The following is a 25,862-nucleotide window of genomic DNA, read 5'->3' on the forward strand; positions in this document are numbered from 1 at the left end:
GAGCTATCAGGGAAGCCCCCTACATTGGCAGGCAGGTTCTTTACCACTGAGCCACCAGGGAAGCTCAATTTGGGTGCTCAACAGATGAAAAACAAAGTTCTCAATTCCTTGAGAGGTATTACAGTTGTCTCAATTGTTCAAGCTATTACAAACGTCTAAACATGTCTCTTCTCCCCCAAACCTTGCCCGTACTCCACCAGGGAAGAAATTAGTGGGTTTCTGATCTTACTTATCCAGTTACCTTTTTTTTTTTTTTTTTTGCCAGTGATCATAATTACCAGACATTCACAATGACCCAGTGTATCTTGCTTCTCCATACCTGATCAGATGAATCAAAGGCAAATATGGCAATTTTATGCAGTATTTTCCCACCTAAAGTAATTACAGTAGTGTCTCCCACCACAGTATGTTTGGGACATCCCCAGTCTTTTGCAAGTGAAACCACCACAATCTAGGAACATACAGATAGCCTGACGAGGACAACAGGTAACACTTATAATTGAGGCAAGACAGGAGTTACCCACATCATGCAAAGCCATACCTTCTTTTTATATTAGCAATACCAATGTCAATAAATCTAGAAATAAAGGGAAACTAAAGCCCTCCTTTTACGAAGTTTGAAATCATGTGGACCTTGCACATCATTCCAGGTGTCTCAATGCGCTCGGAGACGCCAGCAACTTTCCCCCTTCAGCTGTATAGAGGTGTGCTTTTTTTTTTAATTAAAAGATTAAAAGGACACTGTCAATCTCTTCTGATTAATAGCAGTCCTATAAAAAGGATGTGTTCCTGCCGCAGCCATCTGTCATTCTGATCGTTTTAAAGGCATACTATATCAGCAAGTATGCTTTTTATAATACACTGGCATGGGGCAGGCGGGGCTGGAGGGACTTCTGGATTTCACACTCCACTTTGCTGCTTTAGTGTTCCGCGATCTGAGCCTTTGATGGTGAAGCGGAACCCCCCTCCCTGTCTTTGAAAGGTTGTTTTGGGTAAGTGCTTTCCCGGGCTGACTTAGGATGGAGATACTCGCCCCTATTTATGTTTCTCTCCCATCTAAAGATAGATCCATCACACTTGCATCCCACCAGCATTCAAGCAGCCAGCTCCTTCGCTTGATTAACTACTGAACCCTGAATACTGTCCAGAAGCAATGAACTCAATATTCTGTGGGTCCGTGGTCTTCTGCAAAGCCTGATTTTTTTTTAATTTTTAAAATTTTATTTATTTTATTGACGTATAGTTGATTTACCATGCTCTCTTGATTTACCTACCCTACATCTGGCTCCAGGAAGCGTGGTGGGTCCGGTGCATTGCTGGCCTGGGAGAGGGTGTCTTCCCTCAGCCGTTACCTTTCGTTCCCCCGCTAATCCGCACTGGCTCTCAGACAGGGGGGCGAGATTCAGCGACCGCGGAGGCAGCTGTCATGTGCTTTCTCACAGTGTTCTCACCAACCACTCTCCGAAGAGCTATTTCTTCTCGTTTCATGAGGCAGCACAATTAAAGATTTAGACCAGAGGATTGAGAGTGTGGAGCTTAGACCAGGGAAACCTGAGGCTGGCCATGACCTTCTCTGGGTGATTCTGGGAAAGCTGCCTGACCTCTCAGAGCCTCCGCTTTCTCATCTAGAAAGTGGGAGTAACATTCCATGGACTTCTGCCTCCTGGAGTCAATATCAGGAATAAAAGAACTCAAAGATGACCACGCCTGGGGCCCTTGTCATCCAGCCAAGAGGACGTAATGCCAAGGGCTGAACTGGAGCTGGCCCTTGGTCCTGTGTCCTGGGGGTTTCACCTCTCTGAGCTTCCACTGTCTCAGCTTGGTGGCAGGGACAGTCACACCCACTTCGCAAGGGAGCCCTGAGGCTTTGATGCGATAATGTTTGTGAAGCAGCCATAGCAGCACCTGCTCATGGTACGAACTCCATCGCAGTTGGCCAGCGTCGCTGTTGTCATGGTTTTTTCATCCTATCCTGGGTGGCTGCGGTTTCCTTTGCATATGAAGATGCTCTCGGTTTGGAGGTGGGTGGCCTGTGTGCAGCTCTCTCCTTCTGCTGTCCATGGAGATTCCTGTGAACCAGACGCATAGGTTTTAGGTGCAGCTGAACAGAGCACGGTGCAATCAGGGATACACCACGCCTTAGCCCATGGCTTTGGGGGGCATGAGACACATATCCCCTCCCACTTTCTCAACTGTTAGCCTGGGGAACTGGAACTACTAGACACCTGATGCCAAAAGCTCAGCTTCTCTGTACACAGGTGTTGAATTAAACCTCAAAGATGGAGTTTTGGGTGAAGTAGAAAAGGGGTCTTTATTACTTTGCCAGGCTAAGGGGGGCGCAGTGGAATCATGCCCTAGAAACCAAGTGTCTCAGCTCGGGGGAGACAGTGACAAGTCTTACAGTAAAAGAGGGTGTGATCAGCTCGTGGTTGGTGGTAAGGTAAGTAATAGTCAGCATTATCAACCTTCAGGTTTAACTGGTCTGGGGTCTGCATGCCTGTGGGTGGCATATCATCATTAACCGTTAACTTCTCCCACCTGGAGGGGGTTTCAGTATCTGCAAAACAACTGAAAGATATTGTTGTACAGATCCCTTGATGAGGAAGCGGGACTCTGCCCCGAGGCTTCTCTTGACTGTTTCTCGCTGGTCTGGCATGCTCCCTTCCCTAGTTAACAGCTGTTTGAATCTGCCCATTGGAACTCAGGTCTTGGAGGCTGAAGGAAGGCTGTTTCCTGTAATCTAAGAAATGGGGGCCTCACAAAAGCCTTGTGTCCACCAGCCCCGCAGGGCCCTGCACGTTGGACACCCAGGCAGGAGGAGGGCCAGATTTCAGCCCTGTGGAAACCTGGCCCAAATCTTTGTCCATTTGCTCTAGTAGAACAGCTGGGGCTGGACCTGGGGCTGGGTGGAAGGAGGGGGAGGGTGGGCTTTGAAGGAGAAGAAAGAAGCTCGTCCCCTCTCCTCCATGTGGCCACAGCCTTCTGGGGACAGACTCTTGGGGACCACCTACACCCCTGTTCCATGCGGCTCCTGGCACACTGTGGGCGCTTAATAAATGCTAAATAATAAGAATAGCTCCCATCTGTTGGTGCCCGGTGGTGGAGAAGATGTTTGAGCACAGGACGGCCGACTGGCACCGGGCAGCTTGTGAGAAGCCTTCAGGGAAAGACGCAGCTCTGAGTCACTCAGAGGGCTTCTTGTACCCAGGGGTCAGCTGACCCTGTGACTCATCAGAACCTGGGCAAGTTCATTAAGCATGCAAGTGTCCACTCTGAACCCCAGATCGTCTCCATCAGAAGGCAGGGAGCAGAACCCAGTGAACTGTGTGCCTCCCAGGCAATCTCGGGTTTCCACGTGTGGCTGGATGCAGGAACTGGTGTCGACCGACAAGGCAGGGGCTTTGTTAGGGTTTAAAAGGGGCCCTGGATCTGCCCTCTGAACAGACGGCGTCATAAATTCATACTTCCGTCATTTTCTTGGAAGAAAATGCCTACTGGGCTTTGCGCATTTAGTTACAATAAAAACAACAGCAGCTGCTTGTTTTCAGGCGTGTACTACGTACCAGGCCATGTGTAAGGCATTTCACCTACAGCATCTGACTGAAGCATTGTGGTTTGGAGAGGAAAAAGCAGGTGGACAGGGTGCTGTCAGGATGTGGAATCTGTGGCAGGTGACCTGGTTCATCTCCTTCCTTCAGCTGTGTGACCTTGGGCATTACTTACTCCCTGTGTGACCTCAGGCAGGGATCATCACGTCTCTGGGCAGCAGTCACCTCGTTGGACGGCAGTGAAAGGAACCAAAGCGTATAAAGTTCATAACCCAGCGCCTAGTGCTTGCAAAGGACTCAGTGCATGTATCACCCAGTTTATTTCCAAGGGCACTGCAACACCACCACGACCAAACTGTGTAAGAGAGACGATATTGAGTGTTTGAGATACCCGCACACACACACATATATATAAATGCATGTGTGTGTTAGTCCCTTGGGCGTGTTCGACTCTGCGACCGCATGAACTGTAGTCTGCCAGTCTCCTCTGTTTGTGGGGTTCTCCAGGCACGAATATCAGAGTGGGTTGCTATTCCCTCCTCCAGGGGATCTTCCCAACCCAGAGATCGAACCCGAGTCTCCCGCATTGCAGGCAGATTCTTTACCATCTGAGCCACCAGGGAAGCCATATAAATGTATATGTAGTGTAATATATATGAGCTAAGAGTGTGAGCTCTTGAGCCAGACTGCAGACTGCTGAGCTAGAATCTCAGCTTTGCCTGCTGGGGGAAAACTATGCTGTTCTACAGTTTTTCCATCTGTAAAATGGACACATCAAAAGCACCTGAAACCATGGTATACGATCCTCCTGTATTGGATGAGGACCACACCAGAGTTGCCGTTGAGAATCGCACGAGTTAATACTTGTAAGGCACTCTAATTGTGCTTGGTATACAGTAAGGGCTCAGTAAAGAATGGAAATAATTATATAATAAGGATTATATAATTAGTAATACTATGGATTGTGTTTGTGTCTGACAATATGCATAGACATAATACATGTATAAATACATATTACATGTAATTATCACATAATTACATAATGATTTTAGATTATACTATTTAATATGATTGTATAGTGACATAGGACTTCCCAGGTGCCACCAGTCGTAAAAAACCTGCCTACCAGTGCAGGACACTGTGAGAGACGTGGGTTTGATACTAGATCAGGAAGATCCCCTAGAGGAGGGCATGGCAACCCACTGCAGTGTTCTTGTCTGGCAAATCCCACGGATAGAGGAGCTTGACAGGCTACAGTCTATAGACTGTCGGACAGGACTGAAATGACTTAGAATTCCATACACACAGTGATATATTATTGATTATATAATAAAACCTAAGAGAAATATGGGACTTCCCTGCTGGTCCAGTGGTTAACACTTCACCTTCCAATGCAGAGGGTGCAGGTTCCGTCCCTGGTCGGGGAGCTAAGATCCCATATGCCCCGTAGCCCAGAAACCAGGACATAAACAACATAAGCAATATTGTAACAAATTGGACTTCCCTGGTGGCTCAGATGCTAAAGCGTCTGCCTACAATGTGGGAGACCCAGGTTCAATCCCTGGGTTGGGAAGATCCTCTAGAGAAGGAAATGGCAACCCACTCCAGTACTCTTGCCTGGAAAATCCCATGGACAGAGGAGCGTGGTAGGCTACAGTCCATGGGGTCGTAAAGAGTCAGACACGACTAAGCGACTTCACTTCACTTCACTTCTTCAAGAGAAATATAAGTATATAGAATATTGTGCATCATTTAATATAAAATTATCACATATATTAATATATATTAATGTTACACGTCATTATATATCATTATGTATTATATAATATATAATTTTTATATAATGTATAACCCCATAGAACACATATAATTACATTATTATAGCTATTATATTTGTTGTTGTTGTTGTTTAGTTACTAACTCATGTCCATCTCTTTGCAACCGCATGGACTGTAGCCTGCCAGGCTCCTCTCTCCATGGGATTTCTCAGGCAAGAATACTGGAGTGCCATTTCCTCCTCCAGGGGCTCTCCCTGACCCAGGGATCGAACCCACATCTCCTGCATTAGCAGGCAGATTCTTCCCAGAGCCACCTGGGAAGCCTTCATTATCTTATATACTCACCTGATAATAATCCTGTCCTTAATATTTCTACTATTGCTGCAGCTGCTAGTCACTGCATTGGTTACTTGGCATAGAATGTTTCTACCAGAACATTTCTATTACTGCTCGAGACCATCCTGGAAAGAGGGAAGCTGAGGCTCAGCTAAGTGAAATGCCTGCTGCGGCTCTCAGGATTGGAATACGGCAGACCTGGGGTTTCTGCCCTTGCAGCCGGGGGGCCCCAAGCCACGCCAGCCGGGACCCTGCCCTGCTCTGTGACTCTGGTGTCATCTCCCCGTCCTCTGGCCTTGTCTCTGCCCTGTACAGCCTCTTCTGAGCAGAAGGCTAACGTGGTTTTGTGCTCCTGTCATTTCTGATCAGAGTTCCTCCCTCTGCCTGCCAGCTTTCGGTCAAAAGGTCTCGTTCCCCCTGGAAGCCTCGTTCCTCGGGGAGAAGATCAAAACGGAAGGTCGGGGGTGACAGAGGGCGAGGAGGGGACTGCTGGGACGGGGTCCTTGTGGTTTTGTTGACAAGACCTTCCTTTTGGTTTTCAGTGTCTAAACCTCCCCGAAACACACTCTCCATTCTCCCTTTAAACACGCATCAAGCGGTGTTAGCGACACACATTCTCTGTCAAACATGTCAGTCCCTCCGGGGGCCAGGGACAGCTTGCAAGCGGCGTCTCCTATTGTTATTGTGCTGGTGTGTTATTTCTCCCTTCAACAGCTCTGCATTTGTTCTGGCGAGAGGCGCGAACACTGAGGTGCCTGCTCACTGGGCAATTTTGACAGGAGATGTGAAATTGACAGGGACCGTCCACCGACCGTCTTAATAAGGCGACTCCTCCCGCTTTGTAGAGACTGGCCACGCAGGCAGCCCTGCCTTTGCCTGGAGCCCTTACTGGGGATTTGGGTGGGAGCGTAAGGACTCTAAAGAGCTGGAGCTTGTTTCACACCTGGCGCGTTGGCAGGCGTCTCCCGTTGTGATTTAGCCCAGGGACTGGGTACTGCCTGCCAGAGGGTCTAAGATCTGTGCGGGGCACTGAGCAGGTGTTGCACGCATTGACGCAGCATACGGTCCGCCCGTCATCGGCCGCTGAGTCCCGGTCTGGTCTCCATTGTAGGGACCCAAGCTCCCACCTGCTGCATGGTGATGGGGTGGCCTGGGGATGGATGAAAAGCCTCCCATTGCTGAGGGTAACGCGGAACATATGGGATTCTTCTCTGTCTAAACAGTGGTGGGGTTTGAGTGTGCGATGCTGTCTGCATGTATATTTTCTTTAGTGTCTGATTCTTGCAAGGTCAGAGCCTCGCTAAGAATACCACTCTGTAGAGTCCTCTCCTGGGGGGATGCTCAAGGTGTGTGTCCAAAGTCATCTCTGCTTCCTGGCTTCCCGACTTCCCCACGTGCTGGCACTAAACTTCCAATAACAATCCAGGGTACCACCCCCACTACCCCTCCCTGGGCCCTCGCTAGGCGAATGCTCCTTGGCCATCTTGGTTTACTCCCTAGAGGTCTTGTAACTGACACACAGTGGTATGTTCCCAGCCTCTCTGTGGCCCGGGGTCCTCCGCTTCATTCATGCCTCTGTGCGCAGATCTACCCCAGATATCAGAGATGAGTTCAGGCCTGTTTGGCTTTCTGTGGGTTGAAAGATGACAGATGATCCACCATTTTGAATGCCAAGAAACCGAACATGATTCTTGAAAGTGGGTGTTTTTGTTCAGATCCCCTTTGGTGAAAGGAAAAGAACCCAATCCTGGCTACGGTGGTGGTGGTGGTTGTGGTGGTTTAGTTGCCAAGTCATTTCCGACTCTTTTGCAACCCCCAGGTCGGTAGCCCACCAGGCTCCTCTGTCCTTGGGATTTCTCAGGCAAGAATACTGGAGTGGATTGCCATTTCTTTCTCCAGGAGATCTTCCCGACCCAGGGGTAGAACCCATGTCTGCTTGGCAGTCCACGACTGCGTTAGGAGAGAGCTAAAGCAAGTCACAGATTCCCTTGTTCGCTCCCGGAGGAGGGGCAAGCTGGTTCCTAATATGAGGTGCATGGAGGGGCGTGTCCAAAGGTCGGGCAGGGAGAGTGGCTTATGTGGTTTGCCCACCGCTTTGGTGGTGTTGAGTGCATGGGCCAGGGCAGTATCCTGCTTTTGCTCCCAAACCCTTGGCTTTTGTTTCGGGCTCTTCAGAAATATTATTTGTATCTTTTTGTTTGAATGTGTGTGTGTTTTTCTATCTGTTGTCCTGAATTTGCCCCATCTGCACATGCGCACAGTTATTTTTGGTCCCTTAGAGTTTCTTTGTATTTTGTGGCCTGAGGAGACGTTTGTCCAGGTACACACACTGCAGCCAAGGGTCCCGGGTTCCAGCCTGTCTCAGATCCAGCTCGGAATCTGTCTCCATCTTTGAATCGATGAGCTAGGTACCTCCCAGACCCCAGGTACTTGGAGCCAGTACTGAAACAAAAGGAAACGGAGGTGGGTTTAGACTTGAAAGCCAGGAGCCTTCTCAAGAGATGGGTCTCACAGGGTTTGGGATAGCCTTCAGCTGTCCTCACCTGTGGCTGCGTCCAGTCCTCCTCGGGTTTTTCACGCACATCTGTCTGCCTTCAGGCAGCACGTCACACCTTGGTGCCAGTCTCAGCAAGCGGCGGATTGGTTTGCGCTTTGATTTAACCCTGTGGCATCCTTCTTGGGCCCCTTTCCAAAAGCAGATTCATTAAAAAATAATTGTCACCTAATTTTCTAATTATGAAATTAATTCAGGATAAATGCTAAGCAAGTTGGGGCAAAGAGAAGCACACACATACTCACTCGCACACACACACCACATACACGCAGACATTGTAATTCACCACCCAAAAACAATCACTTCAAACCACTTTTTTTTCTATACACGTTTGTCCATCTGCTCCGTCACCTCCAACCCTTCGTGACTCCATGGACTGTAGCCCGCCAGGCCCATCTGTCCATGGGATTTCCCAGGCAAGAATACTGGCGTAGGTTGCCATTTACTTCTCCGGGGCATTTTCCTGACCCCTGAGATCAAACCCATGTCTCTTGTGTCTCCTGTTATTACAGGCAGATTCTTTAGCACTGTACTCCCTGGGAAACTCTATACACATATTCTCTTCCAAAAAAAGTTCTCATACCCTTATCTTACACATAAACATTTGTATCACTTGCAGCTAGTGCTTTTTTTTTTCCCCTAAAAAGAAGCTTTAAAAAATAGAATCTTTTTTTTTTTTTTCAACTTAGGAATGTCTTTTCTGTTAGGGGCGTAAAAACTAGGATGGCATCCTAAGTGAATATCCTGTGTTCTTTTCTTTGCCTTCACCCATGACATTTACTAGCTGGGGATCCTAGTAAATGAATGATCTGAAAATTATGGTCCTTAAGTCAGAGGGGAGGAGGTAGTTTGGGCTAAAGGAGAGGAATCGGCCAGGGTTTAGAGAATTCCAGGAGAGAAAGAGGCACAGGTGGGCTGGCTCCAGCCAAGCGGAGGTGTCTCTTTCTAGGGTTCCTTCTGAGTTCCATGAAATGGAGACACTTAAAGATATGCTTCCCTTTGAGCAAAGAAAATTCCATCACCATCAGGAAGGCAAGAGTGTCCTTGAGACTCGTGGAATACAAAAGTCTCTCTGAGCACCTGGCCAAAGTCCATGCTCATTTTAGAACTATAACTTGGGTTCAAAACTACTAAGCTGCTTAAGACATCAGACTGTCTTCGTGGGCAGCCTTCTCCCAGGAGCTGAGACTGGAGACAGAGATTTGTCAGTTCTCATCACTCCTGTCTGAGTATTTCTTTTACAAACCAAATGTATGTTTGAGACACGAGATTGAATTTCCATTATAATGATCTTGCTTTCAGTCTTAAAAGACTAAGTCTGTCTGCTAATTCCCTTACATCCTAAAAGTATAACATCTTCCCATTATAGTTTGCAGAAAGAATTCTCACACCGGGCTTGCCCATGGTGTTGGGATGAGATAAGCCCTTGTTAGAAGGTGCACACGAAGTGCAGACCTTTTTCTCCATCAATCGCTTACCTGGGAATGTTCTTCCCTGTCCATCTCTGTAACTGACCCTCAAAATCAAAGTGAGGGTGATGACATATTATGTGCATTTCAGAGGTTGAAAAAAGTAGTTGGTTTGGGAAGTCAGATTGCTCTCCAGTGGTTTCTGTGTGTGTTCGTTAACTTAGTAAATATCTGTTGAACTGCAGTGTGTGCATGACAACAGGTTTACAGGGGTGAATAAGATCACTTAGACTTAATAGGGAGAAACAGGCAGTGAGCAGGAGAACATAAAATGGCGTTACGTGCTAGGAAGAAAATAAGACAGATTATGTGAGAGCGATCAGATATCATATAACATAAGACAGGTTATGTGATAGAGGGCTATTTTGGATGGTTGAAGGAGGGAAGGTGTGGAATTTGAGCTCACATCTGATTGACATTAGGGGCCAGCTGTGTGATGACCTGGTGCGGGGAACCAAGTTCAGGCAAAAGCAACGCGCAGAAACTTGAAGAGGGAATGAGGTGGGCAGTTGTGCGGCTCACAGGTCGGTCAGTATGCCTGGGGCCCAGTGGATGAAGGGGTACGAAGCAGGCATCAAGTCACCTGTGTAGTCTGCAACCTTCTGGGACACCAGAGGAGTTTAGATTCTGGACTACGAGAGATGGAAAACCCCTGGAGAGTTTCAAGTAGAGGAACACCGTGGTCTGGTTTTACATTTTTACAGAATTCCTCTGGAAGTTGGATGGGAGATGGACAGATGGTCTTTCGGGAGACAAGATGGGAGCCAGGGAGGACAGCCCGTGTGCACTCAAGTGGAGACGCCAACAGCATGACAGCCACGGTTGACAAATGGGTGTCTATTCCTCAGGCCACCGTTTCTCCCACCTTCATCTTTTCCACTTTTTAAATTTATTTTTTTCTGACTTAAGTATAGTTAATTCACAACATTGTGCTATTTCCAGGAGTATAGCAAAGCGATTCAGTTATACATACATATGTATATATATATATATTTCCAGATTCTCTTCCCTCACAGGATTATTACAAAATGCTGAGTATAGTTCCCTGTGGTATATAGTAGGTCCCTGTTGGTTATTTATTTTATATATTGTTGTTGTTGTTCAGTCGCTAAGTTGCATCCAACCCTCTAAGACCCCATGAACTGAAGAATGCAAACTACTACAAACTATATAGTAGTTTTTATATGTTAATTCCGAACTCCTACTTTATCCTTACCCCCCCTTTCCTCTTGGTAGCCATGTTTGTTTTCTATGTGTGTGGTTCTACTTCTGTGCTGTATGTAGGTTCATTTTTTATCATTCTTTTTAAGATTCCACGGATGAACACAATCATATGATGTCTGTGTGTCTCTGCCTGGCTCACTTCACTTAGTATAATAATCTCTGAGTCCGTCCATGTTGCTGCAAATGGCATTATTTTATTCTTTGTATGGTTGAGTAGTATGCTAGTGTGTGTATATATATCATCTTTGTCCATCTATCTGTTGATGGATGTTAAGGTTGATCCTTGTCTTGGCTCTTGTAAATAGTTCTACGGTAAACATTGAGGTGCAGATAGTTTTTTGAATTTCGGTTTTACACAGATGTATGCCCATGAGTGGAATTGCAGGATCATATGATTGCTCTATTTTTAGCTTTTTAAGGAACCTCCATACTGTTCGTCTTTCATTTCCTTTGACTAGAGAATTCTGACCAGAAAGGAAGGCCAGTTTTCAGGGGGTGGGGTAGAACAGGGAATCACAATGCTTATGGAGATGACTGGGACTTATGGAAGTGTGTCTACGGGTCTGGTGGCTCCTGCTGCTGCAGGGGATTGCAGCACATATGTTTAATTGTTAATGACCCCAGGGCTATGCATCTAAGGGCTATAAGCAGACCTGCTTCAGCGTGGGAGATCAGTCTTGGTGTGTTATTCAGTCTTGCTGTACCAAAGCTGTGAGCCGCATCTGTTGACCCACATGCCCATGGAATGGATTTTTCCATCACAGGACAGTTCTGTCTTGCACGCATGCATGCTCAGTCATGTCTGACTCTTTTCAACCACATGGACTGTAGCCCACCAGGCTCCTTGGTCCATGGAATTTTCCAGGCAAGAATACTGGAGTGGGTTACCGTTTCTTCCACCAGGGGATCTTCCTGACCCAGGGATCAAACCCACGCATCTCCTTCATTGGCAGGTGGATTCTTCACTGCTGAGCCACTGGAGAAGTCCCAATTCTCTCTTGGGGCTGCGTGATTTTCCCTTTCTTTTATTTCAGCAGAAGTAGGGAAGGCACCTTGGGGCTAGATGTCTCACCTGTGTCATTTGTGACAACAGGAACAATTTGAGAGTCTGGATTCAGACAGAACTGGATTCCAGAACCAGCTGTATCCCTTCCTAGATTCTATCTGGAATAGATTATTTTGTGTCTCTGAGTCTAAGTTTACTCATCCAAAACATAATGAAACGTTCGTGTGTCAGAGAGCAGCAGAAAAGATTAGGATGCGTGACTGGTTCATTGATTCCGTTGAGAACTCTTTAGACACTTATTGAGCACTTGCTCCATGTAATAGGCCATGCTGGATGTTAGCATAAAGAGGCCCAACGTATTGGGCTTCCCTGGTAACTCAGTGGTAAAGAATCCACCTGCCAATGCAGGAGACGTGAGTTCAATCCCTGGGTCTGGAAGATTCCTCTGGAGGAGGAAATGGCAACCCACTGCAGTATTCTTGCCTGGAAAAGCCCCATTGGACAAAGGAGCCTGGCAGACTAAGTCCATGGTGTTGCAAAGAGTTGGACGTGACTTAGCGACTAGACAAGAACAAGAAGCCCAAGGAGTCGGGTATGGTCCCTTCCTAAGCCCAGTTCACAGTCTCATGGGGGAACGAGATAAAACAAAGAGCAGAACAGCTAGCACAGTGCAGGAACTGACTAATTCCGGGTGGAGTAAGTGCTATGAAGGAAATGATGTAGGAAGGAAGAGTTAACGATGGGGAAGGGAGAGGGGTTACCGTATCTCCACTGCCATGTCTTGAGATCCTCCTTCTGTAGGCTCACGCCTTGGCTTTTCTGCACTTCCTGGGTTTGTCTTGGGGACACTTGATACTGCCCTCTTCCGGGCCTGAAATGCACGTGGCCATGGGTGCAGCTGAAATTGCAGGAGCCGGGGAATGTGCTTTTCCAGACTGTGGGAGCCACCTGTTTCTGGGAGTGCCATGGAAACGCACATTCCGTCCCTTGATCTTGAGACCCAGGCAGGAAATGTTCAGCTGTCAGCAGCTGTCCCTTCTGATCCACTGCCGAGGAGTTTCCAGTCCCATGAAAAGCTCATCGTGACCCTCACTAGTGATTTTGTCACCTCTCTCTGGCGCTGAGCAGGAAACAGGGGTTCCTTCCGAGTGATGTGTGGGCATAGGTTTTTAATTGGGGTGCCTGAAAAATCTCCCCTCCAACTGTGTGTCAGACTAGGAGCATATGGTCTTGCCATGGAGGGATTTTAAACATCTAATTGGTTGTCATAATACCCCATGACAGAATCATCCTTAAGAATCTCTGCAGCAGAGATAGCCATGGCTCTGTGGCTTTGTGGCTTCTGGGGGGGAAAGTCATCCAGCCTTTCAGAGGCGGTCAACTGGATACTGCAATACCGTGTTACCTAAATCTTTCACCTGTCCCCAAACAGAGCAGAGAGGACTGGCCCCTCACTCTGGGGCTGTGTAGGAGGAGCCTGAGCTTGCCTCATCCCATCCTGGATGTGGTTGTGTGTCCTCTTTAGGAATAGCTGGCCATTCTCTTTCACAAGAGACTGTCAGCTGTTGAGCAGTAGTGTTGCTGAAACTTGGCCCCTGTTCACCGGTGCCGAAATGCAGAGACAGTGTTTTGGATCAAGTAGAAAAGAGTAACTTTTATTGCTCTGCAGGCTAAAGGGGCCACAGTGGGCTAATTCTCTTAAGACTGTGTGACCCACCCTGGAGGTAGTAGTGAGGAGTTGTATCTTGTTCATTGAGCAGGGCGTGATCAGCCTGTGGACATTTCTTGGATTGGTTGGCATCAAGGTGAAGTTTCAAGCATCATCAGCCTTCTGCTTGCAACCAGTCTAGGGTCTGTGTTCTTGTGGTCAGCAGTTTCCATCTGGAGGGGATCTGCTTCCTACAAAACAACTCAGAAATGCGTGCCAGGTCTTTATCTGTAGCTTTCAGGGAACTGGGAGTTCAGTGATTCTGCTAAGGGGCAGAATTATAGTTTAAATTGTTACCAGTTCCTTAGCTCAACAGCTAGTCTTCATTTTTGCATCTTCACGTTTCCCATCATTGGCTTTTGTTTAGTCACTAAGTCATGTCTAATTCTTTGGGATCCCCTGGACTGTAGCCCTCCAGGCTTCTCTAATCCATGGGATTTCCCAGGCAAGAATACTGGAATGGGTTGCCATTTTCTTGCCGACCCAGGGATCAAACCCATGTCTCCTGCATTGGCAGGCAGATTCCTTACCACTGAGCCATTAACCCTTGAGTCAGCATTTTAATTCAAAAGATCAGGACACAGAGTCTCGTACACATCAGCTGGGGAACAGTAAAATGGACAGAGATCCATCTTCCCACCAAGTTTTGCTTCAGATTCTCCACCTCTGTTGTCTGGTCTGTTCTGCTCTTCCAAAGTTCTTGGTGTCCAAATTCCAAAGAAAGGTAAGATGAGAACAGAATGACCAAGAAGGCCAGAAGTCATGGTCTTTCTCCAGTCAAAGAGTGGTTGTGGTTCCACCTGCAAAAACTGGCTGAGTGATGCTTCTGCATTTTCCATGGCGGTTCTAGAAAGACCCTGATGCAGGAGCTCTGAAGACTGCACTACTTGGTCCAGATCTGCCCCTGGTTGTTTGGGCCCCTGGCTTCTCTGTTTCTCATTTCTGTATGTAAAGTGAAGGAGAAGGTCAAAGCAGAAGTTTGAAACCCAGGCACACACACATCTGAGTGTGAGTACACAGATGTATACACGGTGCTTTTGTACATCATTTCAGATGTCAGATCTATGCATGGACCCCCCAAAAGGGGAAGCCAGAGCCTTGTCTTTGACTATAGTTCCTAAACTTCAGACATTCAAATGGTTTGTAACACAAGTACTACTACATACTTTTACTTCAATTGATTTAGCTTTCATAACTAATGTAAAATAATTCACAGAAGGACCACCTCAACTTCCAACCAATATTCACCTTCACTATGTATAAATAAGTGGTATGTGCTAAACATACATTGATGGTACCAACTAAAATGGTAAAAAGCAGAGACATCACATGCCAATAAAGGTCCCTATAGTCAAAGTTATGGTTTTTTCAGTAGTCATGTACGGATGTGAAAGTTCAACCATTAAGAAGGCTGAGCGCCCAAGAATTGATGCTTTTGGACTGTGGTGCTGGAGAAGACTCTTGAGAGTCCCTTGGACTGCAAGATCAAAGCAGTCAATCCTAAAGGAAATCAACCCTGAATATTCATTGGAAGGACTCTTGCTGAAGCTGAAGCTCCAGCTCCAATGCTTTGGCCACCTGATGTGAAGAGCTGACTCATTAGAAAAGACCCTGATGCTGGGAAAGATTGAAGGCAGGAGGAAAAGGGGATGACAGAGGATGAGATGGTTAGATAGCATCACTGACTCAGTGGAGGTGAATTTGAGCAAACTATGGAAGATAGGGGAGGAGAGAGGAGCCTGGCCTGCTGCAGTTCATGGGGTCACCAAGAGTGGGACATGACTTAGCGATTGAACAGCAACAAGAATGGTTGGTAATAACAAGTGTTAGCAAGAATGTTGGAGAAGGCGATGGCACCCCACTCCAGTACTCTTGCCTGGAAAATCTCATGGACGGAGGAGCCTGGTAGGCTGCAGTCCATGGGGTCACTAAGAGTCAAACAGGACTGAGCGACTTCACTTTCACTTTGCACTTTCTTTCATGCATTGGAGAAGGAAATGGCAACCCACTCCAGTGTTCTTGCCTGGAGAATCCCAGGGATGGAGGAGCCTGGTGGGCTGCCGTCTATGGGGTCGCACAGAGTCGGACACGACTGAAGGGACTTAGCAGCAGCAGCAGTAGCAGCAGCAAGAATGTGGAGAGATGGGAACTTACATGCTTTGCTGATGGAAATGTAAAATTCTGAAGCCCCTTTGGAAGACAGTTTAGTAGTTTTTTTCCAAAATGACATATAGGGTTACCATATGACCTAGCAACTGCACTCCTAGGTATACAGGATAACTGAAATTTTCCTATACCAGCAAAATAATCTTGTGCACAGATATTTACAGAAGCACCGTTCATAGTGGCAAACAACAGAAATAGCCCAAATATCCATCAAGTAATAAATGGCTAAATAGAGATGGTATATTTCATACACTGGGAAGTTATTCAGCCATGGAATGGAAGGAAATGCTAATACCTGTTGCAACATGGATGAACTTTGAAAATATTATTCTAACTGAAAGAAGACACAAAAGATCACATGTTGTATGATTTCATTTATAGGAAATGTTCAGAATAAACAAGTCTATGGAGACAGAAACTAGATTACTGGTAGCCAGAGTCTGGGGGAGGAGGTCAGGGAAATGACTGACAGCTAGTATATACAGGGTTTCTTGGGGGTGGGGTGAAGATGGTCTGAAATTAGACACTGGTAATAGTTGCAAAACTTTATAACTATATTAAAAAAACAGTGAATTGTACACTTTCAAAGAGTATATTTTATGGTATGTGAATTCTATCTCAATTCAAAAATGCACTGAAAACAAAACAGTGTGATCAAATCCTCAATTACTTGTGTTTGCCGAAGGCATTTGTGGCATCTGATGCACGTTCTCTCCTAGGAAAAAAGAGAGACTTGAAAGTGTTCGATGAAGGGAAGGGATAGTTAGGGAATTTGGGATGGACATGCACACACTGTTGTATTTAAAATGGACAGCCAACAAGGCCCTGCTGTATGGCACAGGGAACTCTGCTCAATGTTATCTGGCAGCCCTGATGGGAGGGGAGTTTGGGGAGAATGGATCCATGTATATGTATGGCTGAATCCCTTTGCTGTTCACCTAAAACTGTCACAGCATTATTAATCCAGCTATAGTCCAATACATTGGAAAAGACCCCGATGCAGGGAAAGATTGAGGGCAAGAGGAGAAGAGGGTGGCAGAGGATGAGATGGTTGGATGGCGTTACCGACTCAGCGGTCATGAGTGTGAGCAAACTCTGGTAGGTAGTGAAGGGCAGGGAGGCCTGGCATGCCTGCAGTCCATGGGACCACGAAGAGCTGGACACAACTTAGCGACTGAACAACAACGTACTCCAATACGATAGCAAAAGTTCTCTTTGAAAAGAAGAAGAAAGTGTAGAGTAAATGGTGTTAAAAGCAGGACATCACAAACAGAAACTTTTTCTTCAAGCGACCAGAAAAACTGAATGACATTGAAAAGGCAATGGCCTTCTAAATCCTTCTAAACCCATCTGTTCTCCCACAAGTGAGACAAAGTGCTTAGGATCTCACAAGATTTTAGGTTCTGTGATTGCCCGTGCCAAACTTTTGTACCTGATGATCAGGAGAGAATAAAGATATTTTAGCTGGGAAACTAAAATTTCCTAGAAACTCACTGTGGAGTATAAGAGCCACTCATTACCTGTAAATATTTGAATTCAAAGTCAGGTCACATCACTGGTGTGTCCAGCACTCAGTAGCCACGTGTGGTTGGTGTTTATTGGATTGGACAACATGAAATAGAACACATCTTCCATTCCTTAAAGTTCCGTAGGCCATCACAGCTTTAGAAGATTGCATTAGTTCCATTGCGATGTTTGGCTTCATTTTTCTCCTTTGCCTTTCCCTCCTTTCAGCAGATGTGGGAGTTGAGACACGGATAATGCCATTATAACCAAATTAATAATTTACACTTGCTCTGTGCCCGGTGGTGTGCCAAGCATTTACCAGGCATTATCTGAGTTATTCCTCACGAAAATTCTCACAGGCAGGCACTGTCATTATCCCAGCTTCACGGATGAGAAAACTGAGCTTCCGAGAAGTGAAGTCACTTGTTCAAAGTTGCAGAGCCAAGGTCCTGTCTGCGCCACCCTTTTCATCTACCTCTCCCAGGGCTCGGAGCCCCTCACTGAGGCACAAATTCCCTTCCTGGGCCCGTCTAGGAGTCTTTCAAGGTCTCTCAGCCCTTTTCCTTTGCAAATTGCAATGCAATGGCAATGTTTATCCTAGAAGAGTTTCAAGAAATAAACAAGAAAGCAGAGTAAAACACTGAGTCTGCCTGCCAGATCTTCCCTCTTCTCCTGTCTCCTCCCCAAGAGGTGATGCCCATGGACAGTGTGGAGAGTTGGTTAGTTTGAAGTCCTCCCATACCTTTTCCAGGTAGTGACACGTATAGCCATGTGTACTGGACACAATTCATGTTTTAGGTAAATGGGATCGCTCCACTCACATTATTCTGCAACTTGATTTATTTTTTAAGATATTTATTTACTTCTTTGGCTGCGTCGGGTCTTGGTGGTGGCACGCAGGCTCTTTCATCGCGGTGTGCAGGCTCCTCTAGTTACAGCATGCAGACTTCTCCCTAGTTGTGGTAAGCAGGTAGGATCTTAGTTCCTTGATCAGGGATCCAACCTGCATCCCCTACATTGGAAGGTGGAATCTTGATCACTGGACCACCAGGGAAGTCCCCACAACTTGATCTTATTCCCCTAAAAACACATTCTGGCCATCTTCCTGTGTGAGTACGTATTGGTCTACCCTGTTCATTGTGAGGGACTACACGAAATCCCAGGTACGGTGGTACCACAGTACTTTGGCACCTGATGCTGGGAAAGATTGAGGGCAAGAGGAGAAGAAGGAGGTGACAGAGGATGAGATGGTTGGATGGCATCACCAATTCAATGGGCATAAGTTTGACCAAATTCAGGGAGACAGTGAAGGACAGGGAAGCCTGGTGTGCTGCAGTTCATGGGGTTGCAAAGAGTCGGGTACAACTTAACGACTGACAACAACAATTTGTTTAGCCATTATCCCCTTTTTACACATTTTTGTAACTTCTGATTTTCTTTGCCTCTTACAATGATGCTGCTGTGTAAATGCCCATGCACATCTGTGTTTGTGCGCTGGTGTGAAGACACGCTTAGGGTAGCAGCCTAGAATTGAGTTTGCTGGTTCTGAGGGTTTGCACACTTGACCTGCTGATCAATGCTGCCCGATGCCCTCCAGAAAACCAGAAAGTGGCTCTGCCAATTCTTCCATCCTCAAAGACTGTGTGAGAGACCAACTTCCCTGCGGCAGTGCCCAAACTGGACATCATCAATCTTTTACATTTTTGCCAATCTGTCGGGTGATAATTTCTTTTCCTCTCAACCTTCAGGGTCATTTACACCTCCCTCCACCTGCTTCGCTCAGGCTCCTGGCTGCTGACAGCCAAAGGCATTCAGCCGCAGGCAAAATGAGGTCAAGGCCGAAAGCTATTGCCTTTCAGTATAAGGGTGTTTACTTGGGTAAAGACAGTCCAAGTGAAGTGTCTCCTTGGTTTGAAAGGTGAAGAAGCAAGGTCTGAAGAGCCCCCACCAAGGTGTGTGTCTCAACCCCCAACACCCCAATGCATGGATCCGCGCATTCTGATCAGTTACAATGTGGAATATGTCCCTCCAATTATTTATCCACTTAATAGCAATCCACTGCTATGACAATATCTGTGTACTGAGAGAGCACAGGATGGTGGTGGGCAGAGATGTCACAGGCAGGGCCATCTTGGTTTTTCTCATTCTCTGTGGCCCATGTCCCCTGCAAATCTCCTGATTCCCACGAAGGGAGGGCAGGAAGTCCAGCCACATGGCTCTCTCTTCATCATGACCTACCTTGTTCTGCCTTGTAACCTGACCCCTAAATGTGCCTGGCAGTCTTTGAACGATGTTCCTGGGTTTGGAACCATCCTGGCACCACTTTCTGTCTCTTGCCCAGGACTTGTGTGCAGTCCTGGGGATGTAAAAGGCGCTCATCTTGTTTCAACAGGCAGCCTGATAGAACAGGCCCTTGGAGATGCTTCCCATGCAGGGTGGTGCTTTAACAGCTTGGTTTTGAGATGAATTTGAGGGAGCTTGCCAATGCAACTTCTGCCGCACCCTCTTAGTTTTCTATTTGCTTGGGTTTTTTTTTTGGTCTTTAAAAAAGTATATTTTTTTAATATGGTAACACCACTTTTACCTTTAACAACATATATATATTCTTGCCCATTAGCTTTCTACTCTGCTGTAAGCTTTCTACTCTATTCATGGAGAGAGATGTTTTCTCAGCCTACTTTTGATTCCCATTTATTTCCATATTTATTTATTAATTTTTTTCCTGGCAATCATGAGAGCAGGATTTGCTGTCGTAGCAAAACACATTTCATTTTTATTTTTTACTGTCTCTGTCTTAATAGCAAGGTCTGCCTCCATCCGCTGGAGAATCACATTATCTTGCATGCAGGCTAATAAATAGCACAGTCTGAGACCTCGACTCAGAGCAGCCTCGTCTAAGTCGAACATTTAATAGGCTGATCTTCGATAGATAATTTATAAGACTTCCACTTCTTATTGATTAACTTTCATAACTCACTCCAGAAAATAAATTATGCATCTGTTGTCATCTCATCGGAGATGCACAAACTGTCCTGAGAGGGTTGATAAACCTTTGGAAGAATTCAGAGCCAAGTCAGCTTCTTCTACAAATAAACCATGATTGAGCAGAGGGATGGCCTTGTTCCTGAATGAGGCAAGTAGCAGCAGCATCAGAGCGAAGCCTTGGCAAATTATTTGATATAGAATAACAAGTAATTCTCTCATTGGCACCTGCATTTTTCCAAAGGAAAGATAAGATGCCCCTTCTGTATTTTTTCAATAGGAAGAGGAGAGCCAAAGTACACCTATGTTAATATGACAGAACCCAGAGAGAAGCAGAGAGAAAGAAGGTTACGTGTACATAAGTTAGAGTGTCTGCGTGGCCAGAGAAGGGGCTTCCCTGGTGATTCAGCGGTAAATAATCCACCTGTAACGCAGGAGATGTGGGTTTGATCTCTGGGTCAGGAAGATCCCCTGGAGGAGGGCATGACAGTTCACTCCATATTCTTGCCTGGAGAATCCCCATGGCCAGAGGAGTGTGGTGGGCTACAGTCCATGGGGTTGCAAAGAATTGGACATAACGGAAGCGACTGAGCACTCATGTATGCACATGGCCAGAGAAAACCACAGGACATGGGAGAATTCTGCCCTTCATCCCTGTTCCTTAATTCTTAACGATTAGAATTTCAGATCTACAAAGCAAAAAAAAAAAATTTAATATAAAACAGGTTCGATGCACGATACTGGATGCTTGGGGCTAGTGCACTGGGATGACCCAGAGGGATGGTATGGGGAGGAGGAGGGAGGAGGGTTCAGGATGGGGAACACATGTATACCTGTGGCGGATTCATTTTGATATTTGGCAAAACTAATACAATTATGTAAAGTTTAAAAATAAAATAAAATTTAAAAAAGAAAAAGAAAAAAAAACTAGATTAATTATGTTTGAGGGCTAGGAAGTATGACTATGGATGAGCTCTTTGCAGGCTCTGCTTTTCTTCAACCCTGATGTTCATGGGAATTGTCAGCTACAGTGTTGTCACCTGAGGAAGTACAGAAAAAGAAGTGTTAGTTAAGCTCATAAGCTCTGGATCCAGCTCCGAGTCATCTGTGTGCATGCTGTGTGACCTTGGGCAAGTCTCAGGAACCTCAGTTCCTATCCTTGACCCAATAGAGTGGTTGTGAGAATTAACAGAATTAATGTGTAAAATGCTCACCCTATAGTAAGTATCTGATAGATGCCAGCTAATTGTGTGTGTCTGTATGTTTGTGATAGTTACTTGGGAAAATAATTAGCCTTCAATAAAGAACTAAATTCTTGCTAATACTCCCCCTGGAACTTGATATATAGAACTACCTACATGGCGCAGCTGGTAAAGAATCTGCCTGCAATGCGTGAGGCCCAGGTTTGATCCCTGGGTTGGGAAGATCCCCTGGAGAAGGGAATGGCTACCCACTCCAGTATTTTTGCCTGGGAAATCCATGGACAGAGGAGCCTGGCAGGCTACAGTCTAAGGGGTTGCAAAGAGTCAGACGTGAATGAAGAACTAACACACAAAAGGAGCAGTAACTTGATAGAAAATGGTGCCCTGCATTTTGAAGTCTCTGTCCCCTTGTCTTGATTCGGGGCTCAGATGTGGAACCATCTGTGTTGTCCGTGTCCACGGTGCTTCGCCGTATGTGACCTGCCTCTCCATCAGCAATCTCAAGAACTTTATGGTGAACCTCCAGTTCAGCCACTCTGGAAAATCTGTTTTTCTTTTCATCTTGATAGGATTGAGCTATCTTAGATAGTTCCTCCAAATATGATGACAAGGTAATCAGGCCAATAGACAGAGGGACATAACTTTATATATTATCTAAAGCACTAAGTATATTCCACCTGTTAGATGCTTCACACTATATAGTGTGGTGTTCTGCTGGACACTCTGTGTCATGAACCTACAAATGTTAGCCTGTGTTGCTGATGAGGGTTTCTTAGACTGATGCAGTTAAAATAAGAAGACCCGGAGTTGTTGGAAGAAAGAGGAAATGCTGCCGATCGTAGCAAAACTGCCATCAGTTAACTGATCTGGAAAGATCTGAAAACAGTGGCTCTGTTAGCTCTCGTGTGGCTGAAATGAATGAAGTGGTTTAGAGTGTGAGTGTGTGTGTGTGTTTGAAGGAAACCCGGCTGCAGGAGCCAGCATAGGCCCTCTTCACAGGGACATGGGTTTTTCTGAAGGACTTTTCATGAGGCCACCATGAGGCTAGAGGAGCTCTCCTCCCACGACACCATCAGCTTCTCTATTATTTGAAACGCTGGTGTCCCCGGGATCTATTGTAAATCTTTTTTGGATGCTGCTGTGGCCACGCTGCCAATGTCTGACACTCTGGGCTTCCTTTTTTCCTCCCTACGTTGGCCAAGTCCCTTCTTTTAATGTGGCCTTCCTTCAGACCATTAATTAGGCTTCCAGGTTCCTGCCTCGCCTCCCAGAGATGTCACCCAGGTCACCTTGAAGTCTTTGAGTAGATATTTACAGTCCCTTAATTTATCTTCATCTGCAGAGCGTCACATCCACGGGATGTGAATTTCTCTTCCCTCCTTCCAAGGGCGACCTCAGTCCCCAGCCCCTGGGAGCCATCCGGAGAAGGAACCAAAAGCAAACAATGAAAATGAGTCTGCAGCCACATTTGCAGGCTGTCCACCTGCTGGGGGTCCTTGACCACGTGGAGAAGGGTGACATGCTCACGGATGGAGAAAGCTCTCGTTCCTCCCCCGGATGCCCTCTCTCCGCGTCTCTCTAAGCTGCCCACCACGAGCCTGTGCAGTGAGACCACTTCTGTTTCATGCAGGTTCTGGGCCTGAAAGACCCATTTGTGTCACTGCACATTTTATTGCAGTCCCATCTCATTGGGCCTGCCCGTAATAGCAGCAGAGCTTCTAGGCAGCACTTACGGGGGGCCTAAATTGACTTAGAAAGCTTTGCATTAAGCAGATGTTTACTCTTGGGAAAGATGAAAACCATTTTGCATCAAAGAACAAGGCAGTGGCACTGTCCCAAAGCAGGAAAGAATCATTCCTTTGGCTCAACTGAGACTCACTCCATCCTCTGCTTGGCACCTTCGTGCTCCTTGAAATGGACTCTGTCCAAGGGAGACCAGGTGAGTCTAAGGGAAGCGGGTGACAGAGGGGACTGTCTCCTCTGCAGCTGCTCTGGCCTCGTTTCTGCTCAGGAGAGTGATTAAAGCGACCAGACCACGTGAGTCTTCCACACCCTGGGGAGGTGGGAGGCAGGATTCCTGGATCCGATCATGCCCATGTTCTCATGACAGTAGTGGGAAGCGTGTAGGGACTCTAGAGGCTAAACTGGAGGGTAAATTGTGTGCACATGCGAGTGTGCATGTGTGCGTTCTCCACACTTACTGTGAAGTGACTTAACATGAAGTACGAAAATTGCTGGTGACAGCATGTGTATTTTATAATGTTATCAGTTAAGAACCCAGAGGCGTGAATCAGATGCAACTGGAGTTCATTTCTTTTTTTTTTTTAACCAATTTTCAAAAATAATTTTTGTTTATCTTTGCCTGTACTGGATCTTCATTGCTTTTCTCTAGTCACGATGAATACGGGCTACTCAAGTTGTGGTGCTGAGCTTCTCATTGCGGTGGCTTCTCTTGGTGCAGACCATGGGCTCTAGGCACGTGGGCATCAGTAGTTTCGGCTCCCAGGCTCTAGAAAAGAGTCTCATTAGTTGTGGGACATGGTCTTAGTTGCCCCCCCACCCCGGCATGTGGGATCTTCCTGGATCAGGGATCTAACCCGTGTCTCCTGAATTGCCAGGTTGGTTTCTTTACCACTGAGTCACCAGGGAAGCCCTGCAGTTAATTTCTAACTCAGCTATGCAGTGGCTGTGTGGTCTTGGGCAAGTCACTCAGCCTCTCTCATGAACCTTAGTTTCATAATCTGTAAAAAAAGAAAAAAGAAGAGAAAATAGATAAGACCCACATGGAGTATTTCCAGAACCTTAAACAGGATACCTCATAAATCACCTAGCCTGGGATTTGCCAGTTCCTTGGGCTTCCCTTGTAGCTCACTCAGTAAAGAATCTGCCTACAGTGCAGGAGACCAGGGTTAGATCCCTGGGTTGGGAAGATGCCCTGGAGAAGGAAGTGGCAACCCACTCCAGTATCCTTGCCTGGAAAATTTCAGGGACAGAGGAGCCCTGGGCTGCAGTCCATGGGGTCACAAAGAGTCGGGCACGACTGAGTGACTAACACACTTGAGATAACTAGATTTGTTGATGCTAGTGGTTACTATTGCCTCTGCTGTTGCTGCTCTTATTATGATTATTATTGTCATTATTATTATTATTACTATGATGGGCTTCCTTGATGGCTCAGAAGGTAAAGAATCTGCCCGCAGTGCAGGAGACCCAGGTTCAATCCCTGGGTCAGAAAGATGTCCTGGAGAAGGGAATGGCAACCCACTCCAATATTCATGCCTGGAAAATCCCATGAACAGAGGAGCCTAGCGAGCCACAGCCCATGGGGTTGCAGAGTTGGACACAGCCGAGTGACTTAACACTTTCACTTTCTACTGCTGCTGCTATTATTGTTATTAGTATTGTTGTTATTATTATTAGGGGCATTGCCAGAAATAGAACCACAGAGATTGCCAAAAGCCTCCATCTTGATTTCACGCTGTAATATCGGAGAGAAACCTTCAAATGAATACATCAAGTAGTTGAGAAATCTTGCCTGCATTCTAAACACCTTTGTGTTCTTTGTAGTTAGTGACACTCTGACTTCTTCAGGAAAGGGGAAGTGAAACAGATCCAGTTCTGCACCTCGCCTCCATGCAGCCAGTGAAATGACAAGCGTGAAGCACTTAGGAGAGTGTCTGGTCCAGACTAAATTCTTCCTAAGAGGTCACCCCGGGAGCTAGTTATAAAAAAATAAATAAATAAAGACTGGTCTCTTTTAGGCCTCTCATCCGGGCAAAGTGCCTGGCAGAAAATGGGTCGCATGTCTTTTAAGGCAGTGTGCCTAGCAGCTGGAGAAAGGTCACCATGAGTTCATGGAACCTTTCAACACACGGGGACTTGATGCCACTGGATCCTTTCTGATGGCACCGTTTAGGTTGTTTTGTTGGAGGACAAAACCCTTTTTTGCCTAAGGCAAAATACATTTTATGGAGCATTTAATGACTCTCCCCTAGAAGTCAGAGTGGCTGTGTTTTGGTTTCAGGGGAACAAACAAGTGCCCAGAAGTTCCCGTGTCTTTCTTGCTATTTATCATCTGGTGGAGGGGGAGGGACGGGGCCAAGTTAGCACATGTCAGCTTCTGCATTTCATTGTTGACACTTCAGTAGAAGTGGGAGGAGGCATATGGCCCTCCTGGTATCTCGTGGGGAAGAAAAGAGGACATTTGAGGCGAATTGTTTTGGAACAGGAAGGCAGAGCAAGATCGCATTTGTCTGTGCGCTGGAAAAGTCAAACAGCCGGTCAACTTTAGAACTCCTAGGTCTGGTGTAAAGCCCACGTCTTTTCAAGGCATTTTCAAAGATGAGGAATTTCACTACGTGCTGGTGATTGTGGGATCAGGAA

General features: G+C 46.4%; 1 protein-coding gene and 1 long non-coding RNA gene across 17 annotated transcripts in view; one reads left to right on the forward strand and one right to left on the reverse strand.

Moving 5' to 3' along the window:
- Positions 1–25,862, forward strand: part of RBFOX1 (RNA binding fox-1 homolog 1) — a 2,444,696-nt gene that overhangs the window by 2,049,202 nt on the left and 369,632 nt on the right. The window lies entirely within an intron of this gene.
- Positions 5,408–17,438, reverse strand: LOC133238206 (uncharacterized). The gene is made up of 3 exons (XR_009733463.1): positions 17,310–17,438; positions 8,206–8,347; positions 5,408–8,104 (listed from the first exon to the last, which is right to left on the reverse strand). It is a non-coding gene; the product is annotated as an uncharacterized LOC133238206 (long non-coding RNA).

Source organism: Bos javanicus, chromosome 25, assembly GCF_032452875.1.
Source record: "Bos javanicus breed banteng chromosome 25, ARS-OSU_banteng_1.0, whole genome shotgun sequence".
In the NCBI taxonomy this organism is placed as follows: Eukaryota; Metazoa; Chordata; class Mammalia; order Artiodactyla; family Bovidae; genus Bos; species Bos javanicus.